Source organism: Echinops telfairi, unplaced genomic scaffold (assembly GCF_000313985.2).
Source record: "Echinops telfairi isolate 266 unplaced genomic scaffold, ASM31398v2 ScPeMD7_7461;HRSCAF=8499, whole genome shotgun sequence".
NCBI classification, from domain to species: Eukaryota; Metazoa; Chordata; class Mammalia; order Afrosoricida; family Tenrecidae; genus Echinops; species Echinops telfairi.
Window position 1 is genome coordinate 6,136,780 of NW_022111361.1, and position 22,908 is coordinate 6,159,687.

Here is a 22,908-nt window from a genome sequence, read left to right on the forward strand (position 1 = left end):
GATAACAGTTGTATGAGCCCCTAATAAAATGTTTTGTTTTTTTTTAAATTGAAAATGGAAATCCCATACGTGGCAGCCATACCTCACCTGAGTATATACCCTAACAAAGTAAAAGCCGTAACATGAAGAGACGTGTGCTCTCCATGTTCATTTAAGTACTGTTCACAATAGCAAGAAGTTGTAAACTGCCAAAATGCCCAGAATGGATAAAGAAACATTGAGTAGAAAGAAAGTGTTTTGAAAATGATGGCAACATATGTTCAAATATGCTAGATAAAACTGATGTATGGATTGTTCTAAGAGGTGTAAAAGCCCTCAATAAAATGATTTTTAAAAAGGGAGGTGAGGGGAGAAACTTTGATACACCAAAATCAATCTTAATACAATACCTTCAGCAAGCTGAAGGACGAACAACATACATCTTCTAATAACAGAAGAACACAAATCCTAAGGATTATAGCTGAAAGAAATAAACGGAAAAAACAAAAAAGCAATTGGGTGGGGGGGAGGGATCAACCAGACAAGAACTTAGTTCTTTGAATAGATTCGCAAAATGACAAACAGGTGGCAAATTTAACAAAGGAAACGAGGAGATGCAAATATTTAGAATTAGGAATGGAAAGGCAACGTCACCACAAACCCAAATGAGATAAAAAGAACAACACATTACTACGAATGACTGTACTCTAACAAGTTTGATAACCTTGAAGAAAATGGACAAATAGCTAGAAATACACACCCAACCAAATTAACACAGATCAGTGTAGACAACTTCAACAGAATGATAACAAAAGAAGAGACAAAAATCAAGTAATTTCCAATCAAGAAAAGCTCAAAACCAGATGGCCTCACATGGGAATTTTACCCAGTACTCAGTGAAGAACTGCCACTGACTACACAAACTATTCCAGAATAAAAAAGACAGCAAACCCCAAACTCACTCTGTAAAGTGAGCACAGCTAATACAAAGAATAGACAAAGACCCCGAGAGAGACAACTGCACACCAATATCCATCAGGAAAACAGATGCAAAAATTCGCAACAAAATCCTGGCCAATAGAATCCAACAACCTAACAAAAAAAAAAGATTCATCATGATCAAGTAGGATTCATACAAGGGCTACGGCAATGGTTCAACACTGGAAAAACAACCAATGTGATGACCCACAACATAAACAAAACAAGTAAGAACCACATGATCAGCCCTGGTGGCACAGTGGTTTTGCCACAAGGTCAACAGTCTGAAACCACCTAGACATCTGAACATGTCGGCAGATGACAGTATCCAACACTCATTTTTTCCACTAAAAAAAATTATCAGTATATTTTATTTATTTTTTAATCATTTTATTGGGGGCTTGTACAACTCTTACCGCAATCTATACATACATCCATTGTATGTCAAGGGCATTTGTACATTTGTTGCCCTCATCATTCTGAACACATTTGCTTTCTACTTGAGCCCTTGGTATTAGCTCATTTTTCCCCTTCCCTCCCTGCTTCCCCTCCCCCAACACTCATTTCTAATAAATAAAAAGACCTCAGTAAAATATGAAGGAAAATTCCTCAACATAATAAAGATCATATATGATAAACCATAAGTCAATATCTCACCCAGAGAAAAAGTGAAAACATTTTCCCTAAGAATGAGAACCAGACAAGCATGCACCTATTACCACTCATTCAACATCTTGGTGGAAATCTTAGCCAGAATCATAAGACAAAAAAAGGAAATCAAGGGAATATAATTGGGCAAAGGAGAAGTGAAACTATTTGCAAATGACATGATTTTGTATACAGAACATGGCAAAGATTCTCCAAACAATTGAGGGATTTAGTAAAGTAGAAGGACACAAAAATTAACAGAAACCAATAGGTTCCTGTATACAAGCAAAGAGAGCTCTGGAAAACACATCAAGAAAAGGCCCCAAATGCCCATCAGTAGAAAAATAGATAAACTCTGGTACTTAAGCACAACGGAATAGTATGCATTCTTAAAAAACAGTAATGAAACCACAGAACACCTCATGCCAAGGGTAGACTTGCAAAGCACTGTGCAGACTGAAGTTAATCAAATCACAAAAGGGGGGATGCTACCATAAGAGATAGCTACTACATGTGTTCTCAGGTAGTCTATCTTCTGAACGGGGTGGGGGTGGGTGATCACACTCAATTAAAACACGGCCCATTTGGTGCAACAGGCAAGATTCATGCGGGCCACATCACATTGACAAATTTTGTTAAATTTATATTTTGAAGTGAGGATTCAGGAATATGGATATGATAATTAAAACACTATGTAGCTGCTTTTATTTAAACATTTATTTTATTTAACATATTTATAAAACTAAATTTATTCCTTTTTACCCAAAACTTGCCAGTGCCTTCCTACTAGTCTTCACTTACCGCCTATGTTGTGACCAGAAAATATAACAAAGTAACTAATAAAAAACCACGAAATGTCGGACAGCTGACAAACGTGATCCATAATCCTAAGGGCTTCCCTCTAAAAATGTTAACTAGCGCTGCTACTAGGTATGATTCCTAAGAACACAACCCAGAGTGCTCTTTTTAACCTTTTCCCAATTAACATTATGTAACACTGAGAGTGGCAGACATATCGCTTCCAAACGTCTGAGTCCACACGTTTATCCACGCCCACAGGCCCCCAGGAATGGCACTGGGCCACGTGTATACTCATCTTCAGTAGTTGCAGGGTTAACAAGGGAATTATGTGTACAGTATTGCCTCGATCACCCCTAAGCGCGATTTTCTTCATAACAATTTTTTCTATTTTCATTTAATTTCAGAGCATCATGGGCCACAAAAAATTACCTCTGGGGCCGCACGTGGCCCGTGGGCCGCCAGTTTGACACCCCTGTTTTAAACCAATCTCCCAGGCAATATGCATGCCCAATGCTCATGATCCATATATCACCCCCTTATTTGTACATCTTAATAACCACTTACACAGAGGTGGTTACACCTCAACTGGAGTCAGTTTCTCAAGCTTTGGGGAGAGGAACAATCAATTCCTGCACTATAATATTGTTTTATGGTCACCCCAAACCAATAAACACTCCTTACAAGGATGCTTGATCAGCGAACCTTAATGAAGTCCAAGTCCAGAGGTGGGTGGGATGGGAGAGGTGTCTATCTTTGAGATGGGCATTTTACCACTGTTGGTGGGTAAATTAAGTAGGGTAACATGTCATTGGGGAAATGCTTAATATTACATAATATACACAACCAAGAGGAGGATACGCCCATTATCATGTTCCTAATTTGGCACTTTTGACCTAGTTTGACCTTGGTGACTCAGGCCTCATGCTGCAGACAACCAAATTTTAGACTGTCCTTTGGAGGTAGCATGACATTCTTCATAGGCCACAGAAGACTCTTATTTCGAAACCTCATGAAACAAACTGGACTTGACCTTAAACATACCTGTCGCAGATTACAGGAACTGAAATACTATACCCTTGGAAATAAGGCTGGAAGACGCTAGCTAGTACATGAACCAAATGACTGGTATCCCAAGGATATAGATTAGGAGATCGTTGCACTTTGGTTCAAATCTCTTGCTTTCAGGATGCCCAATGAATGGTGGCTTGTGACTATCATATAGTTGCTATTTTCATGCCTTTGCTTTTTCATGATATGCCTTAGTCTAGCAAGTATAGTTCAGCCTCAGTGAATGAGCATTATTGAAAGTTTTGCCATTATCTCCCAACTTCTTTGTAAATAATATTCAGACACTTGAGTTTTTTATCTACACAAGTCGACAATCCATGTATTTTGGTCTCTAAGAAGCTAACCTAAAAAATAATAATAAAAGGCTATCCTATATGTGTGTACTTTCCTTTTCTAAAGTCTTCAACATTCTCCAAGACTTGCTAAATTAATGACATTATCTATTTATGGAGCCCTGGCTACATATTGGGCTTACAGTGAGATCAGCAGTTCAAAACCACCAGCTGCTTTGTGAGAGAAAGATGATGCTTTTCACTCCCATAAAGTGACCGTCTCAGAAACTCACAGTTCTACCCTGTCCTGTAGAACTGTTAAAGAGTCACCACTGACTTACTGGAAATGATTGAATGAGTGTGACCAATAGAGCTACTATATGTATCACAGTGATGATTTACAATATTCCCCAAGAAAAGGATAAGGGTGTCCCTAAAGTGGACTAGGGACATATATATATAAAAACCACAGATGCATACATGGATTTTAATCTCACATTTAATTGTAGCACTAATCTAAGAACGATTTGTTCTAATGACTTGGCCCAACTTGTTATCTGTCGTCATTAAGAGATCATAGAAGATACGGGTGTTATAGCAAGGTATGGTGAAAAAAATCAGATGGTACCCAGCTATCAGAAAGAATAGTGTTTAGAGTTAAAGGCTTATCTTAAAACAAGCAGCCATCGAAATGAAGTGACAGTTAAGTCCACACAAAAACAACCTTTGTGATATTAGGATTGTAAAAAGACCAGATGATTATTGTAAATGTAAAGCCAGAAGGGATAGCGGGGTTAGTTTAAATTCTGAGCACCCAGTTTATAGAAGGGTATAGATGCGAAAATCCATCTGCAGGGTCTCCATAAGATAAAGCCTCTGGAAAGTCAAAGGAAATAAGAGGAACGAACTGGGAGGCAAAGGGCATTTATAGAGGTCAAAACAAAGGCATGCATACATGTAACTATATTTATATATGAGGATGGGGAAATAGATCTCTGTGCATATATTTATAGGTTTAGTATTAAGGTAGCAGATGGACATTCTGTACTCCCTCATTTCAAGAATACTTTGTTCTACTAAATTGGCGTTCTATGAGGCTCACTTCCCGACACAAATGCTGAAGACAAAGCAGGTGTATAAGCAAATGTGGTGAAGAAAGCTGATGGTGCCCAGCTATCCAAAGATGTAGCGTCTGGGGTCTTAAAGGCTTGAAGGTAAACAAGCGGCCGTCTAGCTCAGAAGCAACAAAGCCCACATGGAAGAAGCACACCAGCCTGCGTGATCACGGGGTGCCAAAGGGATCAGTTATCAGGCATCAAAGAACAAAAATTCATATCATTGTGTGCTCAGCGCCCTGATATGATCACTGAAGACAAATGGGTGCATACGCAAATGTGGCGAAGAAAGCTGATGGTGCCCGACTCAAAAGATATAGCTTCTGGGGTCTTAAACGCTTGAAGGTAAACAAGCAGCCATCTAGCTCAGAAGCAACAAAGCCCACATGGAAGAAGCACACCAGCTGGTGCAATCACGAGGTGTTGTAAGGATCAGGTATCATCAGAACAAAAAATCTTACCATAGTGAATGATGGGGGGAGTGCGGAGTGGAGACCCAAAGCCCATTTGTAGGCCACTGGAGATCTACTTGCAGATTGGGGAGGAGACGAGCCAGTCAGGGTGCTATGTAGCAACGATGAAAAATACAACTTTCCTCTAGTTCCTAAATGCCTCCCCGCCCCCCATCCCAGTACATACACACAACATGTACAAATACTATTCAGTGCTAAAGAGAATGATGAAACCACAAAACACCTTATGGTATGTTTGGATCTGGAGAACACTATACTGATAAAGTTAGTCAAGCATAAAAAGGAAACTATTGTATGAGACCACTACTGTAAGGATAAAAACCAAGACAAAGACGTGCAAACCAAAGGGAACACACTTTGGAGGTTCCCGAGAGCAGAGGGCCAGGGTAAGAAGGTGAAGCAGGGGACAGGAAGATGGCAGGAATTCACTTGGATGAAGGGGAGGATGGAGTCCCATAAGAGAGAGAGGAAAATTTTGGGTGGTGGAGGTTTGGATGTATGTTGATGAGTGCTTTGAAATGTTGGGTACAGAGTTGATAATCTGAAATTTAAATTACCCCACCTAATTCACAATAAAAAAATTTTCATTTAAAAAAGTTTCCTTAGGCCCACAGTATAGTTTTAAATTTTAACAGTGGCTTATATTCAGAAATTTGGAAATTTCACATGGAAAAGTCTAAACTTCTCATTTCTGTTGAAAAATTAACATTGGGTTTTGTGTTCTGACTTAGCAACAGTCTGATGGAAGCTTAAACATCACAGATTTCTATAATCCACAAGAGTCCCCAATTTTCATCATTTACCTCCTTTCAAACCTTCATGTTTACCGGCATGTAAATCAAGTAACAGCTGAGTATCTATCTGATTTGTAACTCCTGATAATCAAGCCAAAGCAGGACTATGAAAACAGTCAGGCAGAGTTCTCAGCATGACAACAGAAGGGGAGCAAAGTCAGAACCCTGATGAGCATTACTATTTGCAGGGTAGACAGGAAAAACAGACCACAAAGATAAAACTGAAATTCTTTTTACTGATTTCTAAAATAATCTCCTTTACTTTTTCTGTTTTATCTTTGAAGAAAAACATCAAATGATGGTAACCAGCCATTTAAGATAAGGCTAAAAAAGGAGTGGCAATAAATTGTGACATGACAACTCTTTTAGGAAACCTAGTTGTGAAGAACAGACAAGAATGAAGAGTGTTCATAAAGAGAATATTTATAAACCTCATAATCCACAGCAAAGGAAAAAATATAAAAGCAACTGAAATTTTGTTTATTTCACAGCTTATTCAACAAGTGTTAAATGAATTTCTATTCCAATAAGGGCAGTGAAGACCCCAATGAACATAATTCAGCCTTCAAAGGACTTATAATAAGAAATATTCATAAGCGAATATAGGAGAAAAACATTAGGCAGCATAAAAAAATAAAATGGACATGAAATAAAGGACTAAGTTCCAAAGAGGGAGTCCTGGTGATGCTGGGGGCTAGGCACTAGGCAACTAACCACAAAGATGGCGCTTCAAATCCATCAAGCACTCAGAGGGAGAAGGATGAGGCTATCTGCTCCTGTAAAGATTGACAGCCTCAGAAACTATACACTATATAGAGTCGCTATAATTTGAAATCCATTCAATGGCAAAAGAGTTTTTTGGGTAGGTTCAAAAGCCAGGGAAAGAGGAGTCTAAGATAAAAGAATTTTGAAGTCTCTTCTAAGGTAAAAAAATTTTTTTTAAAGGTAAAATGATGATTTTGATAGGTAAAAACAAAACTATATATGGAACAACCTCTAACTTTTAAACTAGAGGTTAACTGGAAAAAGCATGCTGGAAAGAAAATAGAATAAACTTTAGAATAAGGAAAACTTAGGATAAAATCCTAGCTCTACCGACTGTGATTGTAATCAAATCACTTTATTTCCCTAATCTTACTTATACAAAGCAAAAACAATAGCTATTTAAATACTTTTTGTGAGAATCTGATTTAAGGACTTTGATGTCTAAATTTGAATTCTATTTTGGTGTTGCATGGTATGTACTTAAATTTGAAACTGCACAGTTAAACTGTATCTGGAACTCAAGCTACTGCTAAAAATGTAATAAAACAAAATTTTCTTTTCTGACTTTATAACAATTTAAAAATATATATATATAAATGCTTACTAAGAGAAAAATATTTTTCCTTTCCCATCACGACAGAAAAGTGTAAAACTTAACTCCTTTTTGAAAATGACAATCAAAAAAATGAAGAGTTACAGCCTTTGAGAATGAGGAGGGCAATGAATGCACAAATATGCTTTACACAATTGATGTATGTATGGATTGTGATAAGAGTTGTATGAGCCCCTAATAAAATGATTTTAAAAAGAAAAGAAAAGAAAATGAGAATCATTGATTTACCTGAACTCCCTCATACCTCAGATATGGGTGGTATTACACTTATCCCTATTCTACATCCCAAGATGTTGAATATTCTTTTCTATAGGTCAGCAAAGACGCTAAGGTCACCAAATCCTGCTTCCTCAGGCAAAGAACTTCCTACATGCCTCATCTATACAGTGAGGGTGGTTACCAGTGTTTTCATAGGACTGCTATAAGGATTAGCTAATATAGACAAAGCTAGTACTAGAGTTGTCTACCACATAGTAAAGGTGCTGTGATAGGTAATCACATTGGCTGCTAACTGAATGGTTGTCAGTTTCAACACACCCAACTACTTGAAGAAAAGATTTACTTATTTGTTCTAGTAAAGATTACAGCCTATAATCCTAGCGGAACAGTTCGACCTTCACATACAGTCGTGGTGAGTTGGAACTTATTGATACACACAACAACAAAGTGAGGTGAAGGAGAAAAACATTAAATAAATAAACCCAACTAACACAGGATATGCTGTGACTATATATACAGTTGTTAAGTGCCATTAGGTCAGTTCCATTTCATAACGACCTCAACCTGACAACAAAAGGGTCCAAAGGAGTTTCTAGGCTGTTGTCTTTACTGGAGCAAATCATCAGGTCTTCTTTCAACAGACTGGCTAGCTAAGTTCAAACCACTACTGATTAATTTTTGGTTATGTACTCTTGGCAACTATCTTTAACTTTATCTTTGCTGAGGTTTGGGTTGGGTTTTGGTTTTTTAATTCTTTCAAATAACTGTACATACAAAAAAAAAATTCCCCCACTCGAAATAAAATTGGATAGAATCCAACCCATTGTGGCTTACATATAATGAACTCTAATTGATACAGTCTGTATTGTATATTGAAAAGAAAACATTCAAAGATGAAGCTAGAGACCAGCCTCAGGCCAGTATGTACAGCCTTGCATTCAATAAAGAATTGTTCTCACCACCACTGATGGTTTCAAACTACCAACATTTTGAATAGCAACTGAACACATTAATCAAAGCACCATGGGCAGCCTTCAATTTGATCCTGGCAGAAAGTTATTATTGACTTCTAACCAGAATAGTGGTGTGATCAGAACTAGTTACTTTTAAAAGGTAACGTTAGGGGCCAGCATTACCCTGACACTCACTGCCATAAGTTGATACTCAGTTTCGTTTATGGGAGTAGAAAACCCCATCATTCACCCAAGGAGTGGTGACCTTGACCAAATATTACCACAATGACAAAAATTCAGAATGTGGTATGATGAAATACATTATTGTTCGGTACCATCAATTCCAACTCACAGCAAACCCAGGTGACAGACGAAGGGCCCATGCATCTTACTTTGGTGCTGATGCTGTGTGCTACCGAGTAAATTTTAATTAGGAATGTTCGATTCTTATATTTAAAATGAATCTATCTGAAATTCACTTTGGTGTATCACCTGAGTCAAGAAACCATTAAACTACAAAACATTACTGAAGACTTATATAGATGTGAAGACCAAGCGCTCGCTGTCAGGACGTCAACTCTGATTCGTAGCAACCCTATAGGGCAGACTGGAACTTCCCTGTGGGGTTTCAAGACTAGTAACTCTTTACCGGAGTAGAAAGCCTCCTGCTTATGGAGTGAAGACTTCATATTGTGATACTCAGATTAATCAAAGCAATCTATAGGTGCAATGTAATTTCTTTAAAAATTCTAACAGCCTACTTTATAGAAAGACCAATCCTCAAATTAATATAGAACAGTATGAGGGCCCAATTAGCCAAAGCAATCTTGAAAAAGAAAAACAAAGCAGGAAGACTTACATTTTCCAGTCTCAAAATAAACTAGAGCTAGAGTTGTCCAAAATATTGAGGCTGGTGGCATAGTGGTTATGCATTGGGCTGTGATCCACATGGTCAGCAGTTCAAAGCCATTAGCAGTTCCATGGGAGAGAGGCTCGCTTTCTACTCCCAAAAACAGTCACAGACAGCCAGAGATGGTTGCTAGGAAGGCAGCATTGATTCGATGGCAGTGAGTTGAGTTTTGAACGAGTACAGAAAGACACACAGACCAATGGAATAGAGTATCCAGAAATAAACCAATATATCTATGAACAGGTTGCTTTTCACCAAAGCACTAAATCTAGTCCAAGAGGAGACGGCAGTCTCTTCTGGTAGCTGAAGCTCCAGAACAAACCCTATAAACTTTAAAAATCTGTAGTTATGTACACATCCCAATAAAGGTCCTTTTACCATTCATAGTTCACACACTCACACTCAAAAAAAAAAGTCAATGACTTAAATATAAGAAGCACAAAACTCTTAGAAGAAAAAGGATAAAACTTAAAGATATTATTTTTGACAAATGAATCCTAATTTGTGATGAACATAAAAAGAAAAAGTAAACAAATTGAACTTGGTCAAAATTTAAAATATTTGTTCACCATTTATCTGATAAGGGACTAATATACAGAATATATTAAAAATCCCCACAACTCAGCAAAAAGAGGGACAAAGACTATGGATAAACCTATCATCTAAGAATAAATAAAATTTTAGAGGATGCGCAGCGGGACAGATGGGAATTGGAAACGCAGGGAATCTAGGACAGATGAACCTCTCAGGACCAGGGGTGACAGTGGCGATACCAGGAGGGAAAGGGGGTGTAGAAAGGGGGAATTGATCACAGGGAGCTACATATAACCTCCTCTGTGGGGGACAGGCAGCAGAGGGGTGGGTGAAGGGAGACGTCAGACAGTGTAATATAAGATACAATAACAATTTATAAATTATCAAGGGAGCATGGGGGAGAGGGGAGGAGGAAGGGAGGGGGAGGGCAAAAAAGGAAAATGAGCTGATTCCGGGAACCCAAGAGGAAAGTGAATTTTAGGAATAATGAGGGTAACAAATGTATAGATGTGCTTTACACAACTGATCTATGTATTGTGATGAATTGTATGAGCCCCAATAAATTGATTTTTTTTTAAAGAATAAAATTTTATGTGCTAATTATTTTAAATAGTATATGAAAAGATGGCATTATTAACAAAATACTAATCAAAATAAAATGAGGTATCAACTCCACACCCAACAGATGTTACCTTTTATTAGAAAAATTAAAAATATTAAGTGTCCAAGAGGATATGTAGAAAGGTCAAACATTCATCCATTGCTGGTGGGACTAGAAAAATCACATATTCTGCTATTGAAAGTCATTTGGATAATCTTCAGAAAGTTAAAAATTAAGTGTATCACTTACATATTCAAAAGGAGCCCTGATGGTGTAATGGGTTGCACTTGCTATGAGTTGAGAGACTCATATACTTGGGCACCAATTTCATGGCAACAATATTCATTAGAACCTAAAGATTAAACAACTGATGTCCATCAACTGATGGAATAAGTAAAATGTAGTATTCATACATACAATGTAATATTATTCAATCATAAAGAAAATACAAGTTCTGATAAATGCTATGAAGTGAACGAACTTTGAAAACTTGATGCTGAGAGTAAGCTAAGTTAGATACAAAAAGATAAATATTGTATGTTCACACTTATGAAATACCTAAAATAGAAAACTGCACAGAATTAAAGTTTATTAGTGGCTATTAAAGATGCCCTTGTGTGCTGAGTGTTAGGTACTGAACGGCTAACATCAAAGTCAGTAGTTCAAACCTACTAGAGCTTGTTCCATATAAGGATGAGGTTGTTTTTCCCATAAAAATTTAGTCTTGGAAACCCAATATAGAGTGGCAGTGAGTCAGAACTGACTCAATGGCAGTGGTTGGGTTTGTTTAGGGGACTAGGGAAGGCTAGACTGGAGAATGAAGTGTCCTACTTAAGGGATACTGCCATTGACCCCACAGGACTTTCCACCCACCGGCTTGTGATTTTCCTGCATTCAAGCATCATTCCACATGTTGTCTGAGTTCAAAGAGAATTTGTGGGCTAATATCAGACTTACAGGCTAATATCGAATTTATGGACTTGATCTGTAATGAGCTGGGATGTTTTATTGATGCAAAATTACTTCTTGATATGAAGTTCTCTCTTTCGTACATATGAGTGTCTCTGGATTTCTCGCTCTAGCCAACCCAGGCACACATAGGGTTTACAGACCAATTATCTACAGGACAATTTATACAGATTTTGCTTGATGTCGCTGATTGCAATATCCACAATGTAACATCAGTTATCATTTCTTATTACTATTCTTTTTTCCTTAAACCTTCAGAATTTTGTTCTTAGATAAATGAGGCCCTTTGATTTCAAATGGTTGATTATTCTAAGGTGTGTGTAACTCTTAGAATACAACCGTGTTTACTGTTCCCCTTACAGGCCTGACTATTCTTAGGCTAAAAATTGAGGCAAGGAGGTGAGAGTTCATTTCTAGACCTAAAAGGTGATCAAGGGCATAGTCGTAGGGTGGGTGATTTTTTCACCAGTAAGCCTGATCTTTTTTTTATGATTTTGAGTTTTATTCCATATTCTAGCCAAGATCTCTACTGTGATTCCTTTCGGGGAAGTGGGTAGTGTTAGTTCTTCTGGTCTTAGGGTCATGGAGACTGATGTTCACATGGTTCATTAATTCTCTCATCTTTCCTCCAGTTAACAAGAGACCAATAGTTGTACCTTAGAAGACTACAAGCAAGCTTTTAAGATAAAGATTTGGGACTTTCCCATATTCACGTTTTATTTAAATGTCTCTCACTAGTCTCTTTATAGGGGAGGAAGGAGGAACAGATCTCAATGTTCAACACAGAAAACACACACACACCCCTCAGGGGATGAATAACAGAAACTGTGGGGGAAGGGAGACAGAAGTCAGTGTAAGATATGAAAATAATAATAATTTATCATTTATCAAGGGGACATGAGGGCGGGGTAGGAGGGAAATAAGCGGAGCTGATTCCAAGGGCTCAATAGAAAGTAAATGTTTAGAAAATGATGGCAACATATATACAAAAATGCTTGATACAATTGATGTATGGATTGTTATAAGAGCTGTGAGAACCCCCAATAAAATCTTTAAAAAAAAAAAAGTATTATCTTTACCTCTCCTGACCTAAAAAGAAAAGCTTTTAACATGGCCGCAGAACTCTTGGTTTGCTCTACTCTCTCTCCCGTACACACATCTACCGACATTGGGTGACTTTAGATTTTCTTCTCTCTCTCTTTACCTTTATATACTCAAGAATGTTTTAAAATCGTAACTTCCTATTTGAATAACAATCGTTATAACTAGAACTCTGTTTGCAGAGCAAATTAATTTTATTCAACAATTTACATTCTTTTTTTTGACATTAATTGCAATACCCTCAATGTAGCAACATTTTTCCCACTTCCTCCTTTGCCTCCCCATTTCCATTCACCCACCTTTCCTAACCCTTCCTACATTCCGAACTTTGTTTTGAGACAAATACTCCTCCTTCAGTTTTGTTTGGCTGATTCTGAGAAGCACGTTCCTTACAGACACAATTGATCACTTCACAAGCCTATTGTTTGGCTCAAAGCTCATCTTCAGGAGATAGCTCAGTTCCAGGTTTGAAGATTGTCTAAGGGCCATTGTCTCAATTGGTCCACATATCTCTATAAGGCTAGTAAATCTTGAATTAATGATTTTAGATTTTGTCTGATATTTGTCTCCAACTCTGGCCGAGGACCTTCTACTGTGATGCTGATGAAAGCAGTCAGCATGGGTAGGCGGCCTCCAGCTGGTTCTGGTTATAGTGTCTTGAAGGCTGAGGTCTGCATTTCCTGGAGTCTGATTTTCTTCACTCTTCTTTACTCTAGAAGGGAAGAGACCAATCGTTGTATCTTAGATGGCCGCTCGAAAGCTTTTTAAGACTTTAGTCGCCACTCATCAAATATGGATATAAAACATTATCTTGTAGACCATGTTATATCAACGAATCTAGATGCTCCCTGAGACTATGTCCTAAGCCCTCAAGCCCACTGACTCAAGTCCCTCAAGGTACTTGGTGATGGCTTAAAAGTTTGAAATCCTTTGGATTTTGTAAATCTCTCTCTCTAGTTTTTAGAATTGTTTCTCTTAGATATTTAAATGTTCCCTATATCTAGATGAATATTTTTCCTTCAATATATTTTTGCTCAGGCAATCTATGGTTTCTTTCAACCTAAGATCGCTCATCGTCTTAAAGGGACATTATTTCTTTGTACAGTTCTTCCTTTTCATGATTCTCTTCTCTACATTATCAGAATTCTACTTCTACATTCTACCTAATACTTTAGTTTCTTGGTTTAATGTTTAAATTTATCTTCATCTTTTTCTTCTCTGTATATTTCCTTCACCTAATCTACATATTAACCAATCATTTTGTTCCTCATTGGTATCCACTGTTCTATAGGGTTCTTCATTTCAACTATTATAGTTCTTCATATCTAAAAATTTTATTTGCATCATTATATTATTTTCTTTGCTCAAATTACTATTATTTTCTTCACGGCTTTTATTATGTTTATATTGATTTTACTCCATAGTTCCTTCGCAATGAAACTTACTGAAAATTTAGGTTTCCTATTACTGTTATCAAGGATTAAAAGTTTTTGGTCTTCTAAACTTATGACACATCCAGAAATGACTTTCAATACATGCTTCCTAATACACTTATTGAATGGAAGTATTAATTGCTGTTAATATTACAAGCATGATGGGGGGGGGATCTGAAAAGTATAATTCCAAATCCCAAGTTATAATTATATAAATATATTATTGCTTCAGGAACCAATCCATATATAAGTCCACATATTGAAGGATATAGAAATAAAACAACCCCATACAGTGCTCAAACATAAGAACAATTATGAGGATGATTCCAGACTGTGTAAGTGTTTTGTTCTGTTATGCATAGGATCACTACGAGTTAGAGCTGACTCAATGGCACCTGAGGAGTCTGGTAGCACAATGGTTAAGTGCTTGGCTACCATCCAAAATGTTAGCAATTTTAACTTACAGGAGAAAGAGCTAGTACCCTGCTTCTGTAAAGATTACAGCCTAGCAACCCCTGTGGGTTATACTCTTTCACTTGGCTTCAGTGTGACTCAACTTGATGGCAAACAAGTATGAAACAAGTAACATCAACTTCCATAGGAACAGTCCATAAAAATATAGACAATCCAGGTTAATTCCAGGTTTAATCAAGTTAATATGTTTCTGTAACATATTACTGGACATTCACAAGAAAAACTCACTGCCATCGAGTTGACATCAACTCATAGTGACCCTATAGGACCCCTGTGAGTTTCCCAGACTGCAACTCTCTCTTTCTTTCTTTTTTTTAATTTAATTTTTTTACTGTAACTCTTTATGGGAGTAGAAAGCCTCATCTTTTTCCAGAGAAGAGGCTGGTGGGTTTGAATTGCTGACCTTGAATGTGGCAGCCTGACTCATAACCACACCACCATCAGGGGAGGGGGCCCAAAGCAAACAAATGTATACCAAGAGAAAAAAAGAGAATGTTACAAAGATGGGATTAATCTTTACACAAAACTAACTACCATGTATAGCTGAGGATAAGCCAACCTGAATATCAGCCAAGGCACCTAATTTTACCACAAAAACTGCATTAAAAATGTGCTGAAAAACTCAAGCTTATACACAAGCATATACGGTAAATGTTCTTAATTCTAATCTCAATAGCAATTTTCTAATTATAATTTGTTTTCTCAAAGTTTCCTTGCCATACCAGAAGGATCACATTTGGAAACTCCACTAAGTGAATCGGACTTTACCTTCAACACGCCTGTACCAGATTCAAAGAACTAAAATACTTCCTTAGACTTAGGATTGAAACACCCTAGTAGATGACTACCATCCCAAGGTTATGGATTTGGAAGTTTTTAGACTTTGGTTCAAATCTCTCTCACCCCTATTTGCATTTTTATGATTTTTAGTCCATCAGACATAGATAGTTCTGCTTTGGTGAATGAGCATTATTGAAAGATTTGTCCTATTCTCAAGCCTCAGTGTTAGCATACATTGTGTTCAGTAACTTAAACTCTATCTATGCAAGTAGACAACCTATATATATATCGTAGCGTAAAAAAATGTCACATACATGTGTATTATCTTTTTCTCAATAGTATTTTAAATTCTATACCATTTGCTAAATTAATGATACCATCAATAAAGACTTGAGGATGATTTTTAATACTCCCCAATAAAATGATAATGCTCTCTCTTAAAATGGATCAGGACATATATAAACCACAGACACATAAATGGGTTTTGAAAGCCCGAAATCCATTTGCATGGATTAAGCCTCTAGAGAATACTCTATGATCTATGACCAGGGATGTGAATAGCCTTGCTATCAGACAGGGTGCATTAGAAATTAAACTAATGCAGACATAGTTAGACTAAAATTTAACACCTTACCGTTTTTTCTCCCTTTTGACTCATTTAAACGTTGTTCTACTTTTTCTTCTTTTCTGCTTTCTTTTGGATTTAGGTGTTCCTTTTTATTTTGTTGTTGTTGAGGATGGGTCAATTATATGACTTTCTGTATATGAAATCCTGATGGGTCCATCTATGCAGACAGTAATTGGACTGATAGTTTCTTAGGGTTACAGACAGGAGAGTGACAGTCTCAGAAACACACGGAGGCAGCTCTACCCTGTTGCATCGGCTAACTCTGAGTCAGCATCAACTAGAGAGCAGTGAGTTGGGTTTTGTTTGTGGTGTTGTTGTTGTTGTTGTTGTTTTTTTGGGGGGGGGGTTTATAAAAAGGGAGATTGGGGAGGAAATGGAGAGCTAACAATAATGAGAAGAATGAAGTGTTCTTAGATTGTGGTGCTGACCACGTAACTCTGTAATGTGCTTAAAATAAGTGAAATACATGGTATGTGAATTATAAAAACTATTTCTAAAAAAGGTTAACTTAAAGAATAAAAAAAAACAGTATTTGGCCTTCTTGTCAGGTGTTTTTTATTATAAACTACACTGCTTCCTTATCTTCATTTTCTGAGATACTAGTTTGAGGTAGCTGATCTGATCAACTGTAGATATGCTCAGAAAACTAAAAGAAAGCCATTAAAAGTCTATGCAAGGGATTATAAAGCTATGAAGTATGGCAGTACTGATGAGGGAATAGATCAGTATTACAAATAACAAAAAAATTAGAAAAGCCATACCTAGAATGCTTCAAAGAATTTCTTAGAAGTCAGAACCCAACACAAAACAACTTGTTGACTAATTCAGCCTCGAGTACACTGAGAGTAGGGTTTGGCAGGCTCGAACATTAGGCCTCCAATACAAAGATACAACTTAATATGACAAAGAGCACACATAAAGAGAAGACAGACAATGTATTTTGAACACTGGAATTATAAAAGAAAAATAACTGTAGTTTAGATGTATAATCTGTATACATGTAAGTGCCACTATCTATTATCTTTATCCAATTACTACATCATAATTTTTAATTACACTAAAAAGGCTACTCTTTTGTAAACATAGTCAAGTTACTGTATACACTTGAAAATAATATTCAGGCCTCTTTTTGAGGGGAGTGGTGGGGGTGGGGACCTAGACATTCTTTAACATGATGGAGATGTTTTTTATTTAATGTTTTCTTTGGGGTGGGGGTGTCGACAATGAATGTTTCCAGTCTTCCTATCCTCTTTAAAGTTTGATTTTAGACTTTTTATCTCTATAAGTTCCTGATTTTGGCTCCATTAAATACCCCCTTACCCCCTTTTCCCTTGCATCTTCCAAGTATTTCCTTTTTGGCACTTTAAAATTTCTCTAGAATAAAATAAACCCGATTCAAGTTGTTTGGTTTCTCTATGAGCATTTCTATCCACGAACAATGTCAGAGTTCAGTTATTACGGATATAATCATTCATTTCAATAGTCTTTCATGGCCCAACTCTAATCTTATCAATTCATTAGCATGTGAAACATCTCTAAGTATCTTGCTGACAAATGAGAACTCTTGCAAAGGTTTGTGGGGAAAAAAATCAGAAAGATCCAATTTCAGTCAGACCTGCATTATCCTCTATAACTGGTCTCTGGGTCTAGCATTAACAATTTTCAATCTTCTTACTGTGCTACCATATTACTGTCATATTATCCTTGCTGAAAACCAAGTTTTATCATCTTTCCCCCAAACTCAAATACCAACAGTATACTTTGAACTCCTTGACCTCATATCTCACGTTGTGGACTATACACCACCAGTGTATTCTCACTGGTGCCCTTTGCATGCCTGATACTAGGAGTCTCACTTGATCATATCCTCTTATCAGTTGGCACTGAGTTGATACTAACTCATACAGTAACCTTTTGTACACTGAAGTGGAATTATTGCTCCATTGGGTTTTCAGTGACTGTTTATTTTATTTATTTAATTAATTTATTTGTTGGTTGATTGATTGTACTGGGAAGCTTCAAAAGGTCCATGGAAAAAAATCTATCATTATCTCTTAATTCTTCCCCACTCCCCATGAAGTTTTTAAAGCCTCTTCATATATTTTTTTTCAAAAGCACCTCTGGGTCAACTCATAGCTGCATTATTAACCTTTTGCACCATTTGGAAAGACCTTTATGACTATTCCACCCACTGCCATTGACTAATTCAGATACACAGTGACTATCTGTGAGACAAACAGAACTGCTTCTTTCCACAACTATGAATCTTTACAAAAACAGACAGTCTCATCTTACTACTGTGGAACAGCTAATGGGTTTGAACCACTGACCTTACTGTTAGCAGCCCAATGGCTATTCCACTGTGCTATCTGGGTTCTTCCTACCCACGCACTGCCATCAAGTAGATCCCAACTCATAATGACTCTATATAGGGTTTCTGAGGCTATCTATCTTTATGAGGGCGCACAGCCTCATCTTTATCCTTAAGAGCTGCTGGTGGGTTTGAACCACCAACCATATAGTTAAGAATACAAAATTTAACCTGATACCACTACAGAGGCTTCTTAATATTGATTTATATGAGAATGTCTCCAAGGTACATTAGGAATCATTTAATACCATTACTATTTGAACCATGCTTGAGTTGATACATACTTAAGAATTTAAATCCCCACCCCCAAAAAAGAATTTAAATTCCCTCATTAAAGTAGAGCTGTCTAAAGAAAACAATTGCATGTTTTCATTTTTACAATTTGGAATCATCAGTTCCAAAAAACTCATGAGGTTCTCCTGATGCATGATCATCTACAGCCACGCTACGCTGTACACTGGGGCAACTCTTAGGCATCTGGGAACTGTGAGCAGAGCTTAGGCATGGCCTCCTATAGGGCGCTCGGGGCCTAGTCCCCAGATGTCTTAATAAAGATGCTCTTTGAAGAGGCCAATAAACACCACCTTTTCTGTGCTCCATTGCAGAAACCCTCTGGGCTGGATTACTACTCACCAATTCTGTACTAGCTTTTACTAAGCTCTGAGAGGAGACTCAAGCATCCAGCCCTTAGTTCCTGTGAGAGGGAGCCTGCTCATTTTGGGTTGGCTTGCCTTAGGTCTTTGAATCCTTGTCTATTTTGTTTCTATGTTTTTGTTTTGTTTTTTAAAAGCTGGGACATGTTGAAGATTAAAAGAAAAAAAAACCTTTCATGATAGACAAGTTCAGGAACTTGGGTCAAAAGGTTTATAGTGCTCTGGCCCCCTACCCCTCTAAAGCTATGGAAATGTTAAAATCCACTATAATTTTATATTCACAAACATTAAAAAGGCAGCACTCTAAATAAATTATTAATGGCATTTATCACTTTGTTAAAAGCTCATATACAATTCATTTCCAATTGCACTAGTTCTTTCATGAAGTAGAAACGTCAGCTTCTGCTTCTCTTGCAGTTTCAGTAAACGTTTGCAATTCATTTTACTTTGTTGTAGGCTAGTGCACACAGTAAGAATTGCCTGCTCCTCCCCAGTGGCTGACTCACCATCCAAATGTTAACGTCTCTGTTTTTACTACTTACGTATTTCAAACAAATCTTCCAATAACCTACAGTGATCTAAGAAACAGTAGCTTCTAAGCTTAAGAGTGAAAAATATACATACACAATATATCATATTGTCTTAATCTATAGTAAATGTCTTACACTGCTTAACAAGATTGTTAGTCAAATTCCTCAAACTGTGCCTACAAGTTCACACCATTCCATGTACATCTCCTGTCAACCCTGTCTCAATTACCCACATTTCTGATTCGAGGATGCATTCCCAAGGTCTGTATTTGCTATCGTTTAGCTGCCTTTCCTGTTGTAACCTTTTATTCCTATCAAGATCCAATTCCCTGTTTTTGTAAGCCCTTAATTTCTTTTTAATTATCCCTTGCTATAGAGATTCAGTTTGTGTACATTAAAGAAACTTCTTATACTTGCTAAAAAGATAGAAAATGCCTAAAAAAAATAATTTATGTTATAGCATTAAAAGTGGCATTTGTGAGCAACTGATATTAAGGGCTAAAGTAGAAGGCAAATGTTTTGAGAATGATGAGGGCAACAAATGTACATACGTGCTTGACAAAATGGATGTATGTATGGACTGTGATACGAATTGTACGAGCCCCCAATAAAATACTTTTTTTAAAGTGGCATTTGTTGTATTGTTGGCTATGACCATTATTGCATAAGTAGAAATAACATAAAATAAAAAGGAGCTGATGTCAAGTACTCAAGTAGAATGAAAATGTTTTGAAAACGATGGCAAAATATGTACAAATGTGCTTGACAGAATGGATGTCATGGATTGTGATAAGAGCTGTAAGAGCCCCAAATAAAATAACATACCAACCAATAGAGAAAAATAACATCTATTGCCATTAAGAAGACATTGCATCTGTAAAATCTAGATCAATGGGTCTGAGTTTCCTCAGAGTCACCTTCCCCCGCCCCCATCAGTAATATCTCATTACACACAGTGAATCTCAGATTGTGAAACTGCTGTTTGCCTGTGGATTACTCATCTATGGTTCATATATTTCTTCCCTAAAATGATCCAACTTCCTACATACCAGTTTGGTAGACTTGAGTAGACTCTTATTCTTGTAGGGAAAATGTTCACCTATAAAATCAATTAGCATTCATACTCATCCCACAACATACAAAAAGGGCCTCCTAAAAATTTATGGAAAACGGAATTAAAAAATAATGAAAATTTTGAAAGAAATTTTTGAAGCAACCTCCTATCAATCAATAATTGATTAACATTATCTAACCACTTCTACCAAATAGCTCCATTATGGCAGCAAAAAACAAGCTGCCACTCTGAAAGGGAAAAAAAAACACCATCTTTTTTTTTTTTTTTTTGAAAAAGTTTAATTTCCAAAACATTGCACATAGAAGGTTAGGTTAAAAAATAATGCTACTAGGGTATCAGTTAGAAATAAGCATGAGCTTATTTCTAACAAAAAGTGTTTAAATATGTCTATGCAGTGGATGCGTGCAAACAAGTTCTCTCGGTAATACATTTGGTTTTAAGTCTTGACAGGATGCCCTTGGTTAAAAAAATAAAAATTAAATGAATCGAGTCCGTTCAAAACTGTCTTCAAGCTGTTAAGAGCAGTCAATAAAACAGATTTAAAACAAAACAAAATGCTGTCTCCCAAGGGCATCTGCTTGCTGGGCTTATTAAATTAGAAGCAGAGAGATCAGCTCATAAAGTTAGGATGAACTGTTTCTTGGGACCCAAAAGGGTAATTTTGACACATTTTCTCAGAGGATATGGGGTAATCACAGGAGCTTATTATGAAGTTTTAAGAAAAAATGGAAGAAGGGAAAAAAAGATGTCAACTGCATTAGTGAGAAAACTGCCAGCAAAGTTATACCTCCTTTTTATTTTCCTTCAGGATCATTCTTTGAGGATGGTAAAAGCTGTCCTGTGAGAACTTCATTGGGAAACCTTACTTCATCTATCCTAGAGTCCTGGCTGTACACCTCCAGAGCTGTTTTTGTTGCCCAAACTTAAGTCCATTTAAAAGGAACACGACTCGAGTCTCTCGAATTCTTCAGGGAAGGGTTAGAAATGGAAACACCACTTTCAGAAGTGTGTGGAGGATATGTCCGGAAACAATAGCTTCATGTTTTGATGTTTTTAATAGAAGTTTCCACAATTTTGTAGTAATTTTTTAAAATTTACCCTAATATTGTCAAGAGAATAACATACATAGTAATGAATTTAACAATGCAAGCATATAATCTGTACATCGGAAACGAAAAAATGTTGGTTCAATAACATATATAAGTAAATGACAGGTAGCCCATACACATAAATTAGAAAGCTGAATATCGATAAAATGGCAATAGTTGCCAAATTGATTGAACTGCCTTTCTACCCCAGAAATAAACTGGTCATAAAGTTCTCATGGCATTACAAGGCCCCTCTAACAGATAAAACAGACCTGAAAAAGAAAATTAAGTTGGAATACTCAAACTTCCTGATGTTAAACACTAACCACAGAGTTATAGTAAACATGACGTGTTACTGGCCTAAGAATATACACACAGGCCAATGGAAAAGAACTGAGTCCAAACATAAATGTATACATGTATGGTAAATTGAATTTCAACAATGGTGTCAAGATCATTCAATGGGGGTAAAATAGTAGTAAGCATAGGTGTAAATCTATGTACTCTTGAGTTAGGCAACAGTTTCTTAATTATGACACCAAATTCACAAGCAACAAAAGAAAGAACTAAATAATTCTGATAGCCAACTTAAAATGTTTGAGCTTCAAAATCACTATTAAAAGATTAAAAAGACAACTCAAATAACGAGAAAAAATTTGGAAACCATGTTATCTAAGAAAAGTCTAGTATGCCAAAACCTTAAAGAATTCCTATAACTCAACAATAAAAAAGAAAACCCAAGATAAAATTGGGGAAAGATTCTAAATAGGTTATTTCCCCAATACACAAAACTATATGCTCAACTATTATTAGTCATTACCACTGTCAGTTGACACCAACTTAATTCTGACTTCGAGCAAGCCAGAGGTGCAGAGCACAACTGCTCTACAGAGTTTTCAAGAAGCAGATCACCAGCTCTGTCGGCGTGGGTGCCCCTGGGTAGGTTCAAACCACTAACCTGTAGGCTAGTAATTGAGTACATAGCATTTGTGCCAACCTTAGGAAAATGCAAAACAAAACCTAACGAGGTAATATTTTTCATTCCCTGCAATGGCTCTACGACCCTGGGTGACATGAAAACTA

The 22,908-nt window shown here is 36.8% G+C and overlaps 1 protein-coding gene across 6 annotated transcripts in view; it reads right to left on the reverse strand.

Moving 5' to 3' along the window:
- MLLT10 (MLLT10 histone lysine methyltransferase DOT1L cofactor) overlaps nt 1–22,908 on the reverse strand; it is a 252,498-nt gene that overhangs the window by 67,240 nt on the left and 162,350 nt on the right. The gene's annotated exons all lie outside the window — the stretch shown is intronic.